General features: G+C 42.6%; 1 non-coding gene across 1 annotated transcript; it reads left to right on the top strand.

The window, feature by feature from the left end:
* Positions 1–217: 217 nt before the first annotated feature.
* Trnaa-agc (transfer RNA alanine (anticodon AGC)) lies at positions 218–290 on the top strand. Its single transcript has one exon. It is a non-coding gene; the product is annotated as a tRNA-Ala (tRNA).
* Positions 291–8,029: the final 7,739 nt, after the last annotated feature.

Here is an 8,029-nt window from a genome sequence, read left to right as displayed (position 1 = left end):
GAACAACGGTTAAAGCTGACCCCACCACACACAACACGGCTTGACTGGTGCGGGTTTTGGGCGTAAAAATAGACATCACGTTCACGCGATGCCGTCGGCCGTTTATGTGATCGAAGTCGCGGACTTTCACCGCAGTTTCTCGCGGTTCGCGGATCGCAGTATGCTGTGATATTGGTTTTAAAATGTGAAGCAAACAGAACAGTATAGTAGTAACCACGGGGGTGTAGCTCAGATGGTAGAGCGCTCGCTTAGCATGTGAGAGGTACCGGGATCGATACCCGGCATCTCCAAGAGGACAAGACGGAATTCGTTCCTTTTTTAAAATAAAATGATAGAGAGGATTATTTCAACGGATTGTTTACACAAAAAGACACAGCACTGTTTGTATGCTATTCTATCTAAAAAAAAGACACATTTTCCTCCACTGTCTGTGTGTGTGTGTTTCTCCTGTCACTAAGCTCTTTCTATAGAAGTAACATCTCACACACAAAAAAGAACAATATTTTCCTATCATTTTCATCTTGCCGTCTCGAGAGCCGGTGCAGATAAACATCAAAACCACAAACACCTCATCGCGAGGGTCGCATCATCATCATCATCGTGTCCCGTGTCCTCCTCTCAATCTTCTCCCAGCAGGACACACGGGAGGGTCAAAAGATCATTTTGTGCGGCAAGAAAAATAGACAGTGACACTAACAAACTTTCGCTCCGCTTGCTTCCCCTTTTCCAGTTCCGTTCTCTTGCTCCCGAATCCGGGCGGGGAGGACGTTTGTCTCAAGAAGACAGCCCAAGTCCGATGCTTGTCTTCTTGTCTGTTAGTGATGGGAACGATAAAAAAGCGAGTCCTTGTTTGCCGTTTTGATGGTTTCTTCGCCCTGAATGGTGCCATTTTTTTGTGTCTTTCCCCCGCTGCTTTTTTGCTGTGCTGTGCGCGAGGGCGTGAGATGACGCACCCGACGGCTCGGCCGGGGCAACATCAATTTACGCCACAAACGATTTATCTCCCACCGGGATAGGATAGAGTCGCCTCGGCCAGGCAAAACACCACACAAGCAAACACAAAAAAACCCCAGCAAACCTTATGATACACTAACGCTTTGCCTGTCCCTTCCTCCTGCCTGCCATCCCGGGGCAGACCCTCACGAACCATATCAGCCTCGTCATCTTCAGCGTAATCCATGGGATAACTGCACACGTACAGATACCTCCAGCACCACCAATCCCTGAGCTTTGATTTATTTTCCATTGACCACCAGTCGATGCGCCATTACTGTCATAAAAATACAATTTTCCAAGTCTTGGCTGCCCGACCGGCGGCTTATGATGATGTGTCAATGACTTTGACTTGGATTTCGAGGAGGAAGAAGGAAAAAAAAACTTGGCAAATCCCAACGATCGAGACGCCGGGAGAGATCAACTGGAAGAAGTTTCACTATTGCTACTGCTGCTGGTGGTTGGTTGTGTGGTCGCACCGGGAGCAAAATGCCGACCTATGTTGGAGTTGGAGTTGAAGTGGAAACATAAAAAGTCATCCTCCCGGCACCGTTCGCGATGTGTCATCCTTCTTTATTGACACCATACATAATCGGTCATGCTCGGTTCGGTTGGCAAAACCGATTTAACAGCTGGCTGGCTGGAGAAGATCCTCTTTGATAGCTGACGACAGTGCCGCTTCTACTGAAGTGGTGAGCGTTCTTGAAGCGGCAGAGCGGCGGGATTGATTGTCAGAAGGGAATATATTTGAGCGTGCACGGTTCATTAAACTTTTGTCATGTAAACTGTCGCTTGCAAGTGTACGATGAGACGCGTGTGTTTAGAATGATTAGAAGGTATCTGGTACTTAGGGGAAGGAGGTTCTCCTTTACTTTATTCAATTATAAATTCGCTTCATGATTGGGTTTGATAATGTAGTGTTGTTTTTGTGACTTTTCTAAAAGTGTCGTTATGAATAAGCTGGACAGTAGAACAGACAACAAAGAACGTTCATTCTGAACAAAGAATCGCTTCATCTACCTCCGTTGAAGACACTAACGACTGTATTTCCCCTGAAGACTAATCAACAAGAAACAATAATTTTAAAGATATTTTATTTATTTATTTACCAAGATATGTGTCCTGCACTTTTGAGGCAGAGACAAACTGAGTACTTGAAAGCTATCTTACACCTAATCCCTAAATTATTCCCCTAACATCACGCTTGATCTGCTTGGTGTCGCTAAAATTAACAGAACATTGTTTTTAAATGTTTTTAATATTTAATTAAAATCCAAGTAACTACCCAATACATTTAATTTCCTTGTCATAGCTAGTAATCGTTCGTTGTTTCCATAAGAGGTACGCTTGTTCTCGTCAACAAGCAAGTTACGCGATCGAAGAGGTCTCGAGGGCGCGTAGATATTGATCTTTTTTAGTTAACCAGAGACTTCTAATTCGTTTTTCAGTATTTTAGCAACAAATGCACTCTGATTTACCTTAGAACGATGTTCAAGCGTCTGTAAGCCAAATAAAAGACAACGCAAGCGATAATTTGGAATGGTTTTAAGTCCCCTAAATGTACCGCATTTTAAAGCAAGTCTTTTAAACTTTCGTCCAGTTACCTATATCACAAACTTCCAGACGACAATCTACCTATAGAACAACGAATACTGATTTTCTATGTAATTGTCTGAAAATTCAAACAAAAAACAGGGAAAAACTCTTGACAAACCTCTCAACATACAACTATACTTGCGATCGAAAAATATTTCGGAGTAAGGTGTATGTCGAAATAGTCATAATTTATATATCTGCATATGCCTCAAACATCCGACTTAGAAAACTAGAATAGAATGATCGTAGCTTAAAGTCTCCAGTTTAATGTCTGATTAAGATCCCTTGGATGGTTTAAGTGAGATAGTATTTTCCATAGCTTACAGGGTTTTCGAGGATTATATAGACATGTTCAGCGAGTTGTAGATTCGTTCAGGCATATAATAAACTCGTTCAGCGAGATATAGAATTGTTCGGAAGTAGGCGTTGACATGTTCGGTTTTACTGTAGAGCTGTCACTTTCGTACCCCTTGGACTGCAACTTGCATCATTCTCATCAGGAGGTAAACAAACGGTTTTCGAAAAAAAAATATGCTTTTTTCAACTAATTTATGTATTAAACACCTTGGGGAATGATTATTTGCTATTTTTATGGTATTTAAGAATGAAAAATTGAATGCTGCGGCACAGGGTGTAAACAAAACAAATGACAACACTACAGAATCGCTGAACATGTCAAAGCCTACTTCCGAACAATTCTATATCTCGCTGAAAGAGTCTATTATATGCCTGAACGAATCTACAACTTGCTGAACATGTCTATATAATCCTCAAAAACCCTGTATTGACAGTTGCCTTCCACCATATTGGATTTTTATAATTGTGTACAAATAAAGACATATGATTAATGTAATTAAATTCAAATCCATTTGAATCTGAACAAATTTGTAATAAATTAAGCAAATATTCATGCACAAGCTACAAGAAGACGATCGTATCATTGAAATAATATCAAACGTGTCAATAATATCTGTATTTACTCCTTCTATTTTCGCTTCATCCTGTCTTCCAACCTGCTCAAGGATGAGTGATGTGTAACGCTGTACTAGAAATATAAGGCCTCTACATTGACACGAACGGCAACGAGTTGTTGCAAACATCAATTTCATCGCTTCCATCACTTCCACACCAACAATAACACAAAAAAGGAATCTTCCCTCCACCTACCCCTTTACATCGGTTCAAAAATCCAATAGCATAAAACATTTCACGCACAACTGACGCCCGTGTACAAACACAAACATCACAGCCTGAAGCCACACAGTGGCCACACCGGATTCCCCTGAATAGGAAAATTCATCGACTGTTCAATTCTCATCCCCCTCTCCTTAACCCAATCCCGCTACTATCACTGTTTGATGGATCACTTTTCACATTGGCACACATTGGTGAGCGCACAAATTTACAATCGCAGCAGGCGGCAGGCAGCGTCGGGCAACATAAACCAAATCATTTACGCACCGCTAAGAACGATACGCGCATTACACAGCGTGCGCTTTAGAATAACTGTTTGGGGGGCTGAACCACCTATCAGTCTATCGGGAAATTTGGTGGGAAAATTGAGCCTTACACGCATGCAGCTAGCTTCCCATGTGGAAATTTTACACATCATCAAGCTTCCCCCCCTCGGGTTGCGTAAAAGCGCAAACAAGAGAAGCGGCTTTTTACCCATTTGCGGGTGTGCGGGAGGCTGTTGTTTGTAACCCCTTCTTTCTTCCGCCAAATAAAAACATCCACACACACACACACACGCACATTCATAATTCAAATCAATCTTCCAAACGGTGTCGGTCGCCAAAATGGGGGTAAATATTATTGGCAATCACCCATCGCTCAAATCGCCCAAAGTGTGCCGTTTTTGTGTTGCGTTGCTGCGTTGATATTAGCAATTCATTCGAAAATGCAAAATGCTAAAGAAACAACATTAGAATTCGGTACGCGAGCGATCAAACGCACATACACACACACGCCCCGCACACTTGCCACAAATCGTTCGAATTTCGGGAAGGATTGCGATAAACCGCAATGCCTTTCGGTTGTAATTATTTCGACTCGATTAAGCGCAAAATTGTTCAACAAATGCAAAATTTCAGCCTCTTCGGGGGGGGGGGGGGGCACGTGGAAGCTGGTTTTCCCTTTTTTACAAGCGGGCGGAAGAATTCGTGAAGAAATTCCACCAAACACACGCTTGCGTTTTTGTGCTAGTCGAATGGTTGAAGATTGTTGCTATTTCACATGCTGGGCTGATTCTAATGAATGTTGCCCTAAGAAAATATTCGATAGAAACCGCTGGAAGCACACACGCATACTGACGCATACGCATGAATAATTGGCAGAGGTTTGTTGCTGTCTCATCGCAATAAAAACATTGGGTAGGATATTTTGTTAGCTGTGGGAAGATGTTTTTTTTTTTGCAACCTCATACGAAGAATTTCCTCTAAATGAGGAATAAATTCAGTCCCAAAGACACAACACAAAGCTACAGCATAAAAAGACTGCTAATTTACTGAGCTGAATCAATTTGACCTCAATGTCTAAAATGCAATATCAATTCGCCATTCGATTCCCAATGGATCGCGAATCATATTAATCCTTACAATATTAAGGAAAATTGTACAAACAAATAAACACTGACAAATTAAGATGAAAATAAAGAAAACAAGGAACACAAAGGTAACAAAAACCAGTAAAAAACGTAATAAATAAATAAACAAAAATGCAACAGCTTTAGATAATTGATGCAATAAAGGAAATGTCCAGCAAGAAGTAAAGAAAACAGGAAAATTCGAGTTACATTTAAACTAGTAATGAAAAACGGTAAAAAAATCAAAAACAAACTTAATAAATACGAATCTACAACCAACAATAAAGATTAATATTTTCAGACTAGATAAAAATTTTAAAATATATTAATTACTAACCAATCAAAAGGAGTTTCTGAAACTCCGTGGCGAAATGGAAGCAAATCATTATTGAAAAAAAGAAAGATATTCATGGCTGTAAAATCTCCTTTGTATGTATGTATCTAAAAAATAGTTGATGGTTGTCTCAAAACCAATTAAGAATTACTGAATTACCCAATAAACTCCTAACAACGAATGTTCAGAATGTTCATTAAATTGCATTCTCCTTCCCTGACCCCATCGGCCACCGATCGATCGATAAAACTCGCATTTGCATAATGAATCGCTCGGAAAAGCTACTCCCCCGAACAACTGATTGAAAAGACCCGGCGGCATCAAGACAAGAAGCTTTATCATTATCATCAGCGTGCAGGAATGTCGCTTGTCGCTAGAACATTCAGCAGCAATTACTTTCAGCTAGATAAATAAAACTAAATCGAGATAGGAATCGCACCCGAGCTAAAAAAGCAATTAACACGACCCATACTGCACCGTAGTATTACACACATTTCAATTATTTAGAGCAAGAAGATCGTCGGCGTGGGATAAGAGCGAGATCACGAGAGAACCCCGTCGGGCGGGTATGGCCGGAATTGCAGTGGAATATCACTATCGATAAAGTTTTTTTTTTTTGTGTTGAGGAAAGAGATTTCACCCACCCAAAAGATACAGAGCGAGAGATGGAGAGAATCAGAGGGATAGAGGGATAAAAAGAAACAATTCCGCAGAGCGATTGTGATCCACTTCAAAGCCCGTCGGTGCGTAAGGAGAAGATTTATCTTCCTCTCCCCCACCGACGAACCCAAACTAGCTACAAAACGACCCAGAATTTATGTCCTTTTGCGAGCCTGAACGAAATGGTTGCCCAGTGGCGGACACACACACACACGATACAGTGAGATTTATTTGCTCAAGTTGCCCTTCCCTGCGGACAACCCGCCGGCAGGATGCAGCGGAAAAACACAAAACAACATACACAACAACAAAAAAACACAACACACGAATGATACTCCACGATATATTGGTCTGTGTAGTGTGCTCAGTGTACTGGCCAGTTTAGTGGCAGGACAAAGAAACAAAGTTACTGTCCTGCACGGCAAAGTTTATTTAACCAACCCGTCCCAGCGAGATTAAAACCCCCTGTCGCTCCCAACGATTTTCCCAACGCCAACTAGGATAGAGGAGGGCAATGCGCACCACCATTTTCTTTTACGCAACCACTACCACGTTGCATGCTGCTGGCTGGCTGGCTGACTAGATGGATTGTATTGTGTGTGCTGCGCAAAGTTGCTCCAAAGCCGTTTGTTTCTCCAGCAGCGTAGAATGTGTTGTTTTTCTCATCCTGCTAGGAGGATTGTTTATTCTTTTATACCTCCTCCCAGAGTGTCTCTAGTGTTATTTCTTTTTTTCGCCTCCGTTTCCTTCCACAGAAGTGCCCAGATATAAGCGGAATCCTTCCTACTTAAGTCCACACGTGTGTGTGTGTGTGTGTGTGGGTATGTGAACTGTATACGCCACCCACAGACTGGCGCAAAGGTGTCCCGGCGACCGACGACTGGCGGAGTAAATTTATACACTCAACAAAACTACAAACATAAAGCGACTTTACCGCCTTGTTTTGGGAGTTAAAGGCATAAAGAAGGGATACTTTTCGGATCCTCATCCTTGGGACCAGAGGAAGAAGCTACGAAACAATCCTCATATGATCCTTCCCCTCCTCGGTGCCACGGTGTGCGGTGTTTGGTGGACTTCAATTCGCGACAGGACGCCTCATCCGCGCCACGACCACTCATAAACAAACAAAGCAATTTTTATAGAACGTTTCTTTCGACGAAAGAACTGCCAACAGCAGGTTCTGGCACTGGGCAAAAAGAAGAAAGAGTGGATCTTCGCCCACTGGAATGGGGGAGGAATGACAGTGTGTGGTCAGCGGAAGCACCCATCCGGAACTGAACCAATACCTCAAGCTGGGAATAAAAGAGGCAAAAAACCCTCCAAAAAAGCTTGGCCAAAAAAAACGACTAAGGAAGAGATACATTCTTTACCTCCCCCTCCTTGTCCCCTATGGGTTTTGTGAGGAGCTAACAGACAAGTGGCCAACACACACACAAGCTAACATAAAATAAAAGCAAACATTTCGGAAAACGGCCACGGAACACAGCAGGTTGGAGGGAGAAAGGCTCCCAGGTTTCGGTTACGGCTGACCAGCGAGATCCGGCGTTTTTCGGTCCGGTTGTGTCCGGTTTCCGCTGCCCTCGCATGTTGGAGAGCTCGAGCAAGGGGAGGAGGATTCCTAATGGGATGGAAATAAAAACTAAGAAATAATAAAATTCCCAGGACTCTCTCGCTCTCTCTCTCTCTCTATCTCCATCCACCATTAGAAGAATCCTTTCGAGTCCAATCAAGCGCATCCACAGTGGTGTGGGTCAAGCGCATCCACTGGGGGTGACCAAACAAACATGAAGAAGATGAAAAAAACTACACACCCGCTATCTCATAACCGCGAAAGAAGCTCAGCTACAAACCGAGAAAGAACC

Source organism: Anopheles gambiae, chromosome 2 (assembly GCF_943734735.2).
Source record: "Anopheles gambiae chromosome 2, idAnoGambNW_F1_1, whole genome shotgun sequence".
Taxonomy (NCBI): Eukaryota; Metazoa; Arthropoda; class Insecta; order Diptera; family Culicidae; genus Anopheles; species Anopheles gambiae.
Note: the sequence above shows the minus strand (reverse complement) of the source record. Positions and strands in the feature narration are given on the sequence as shown.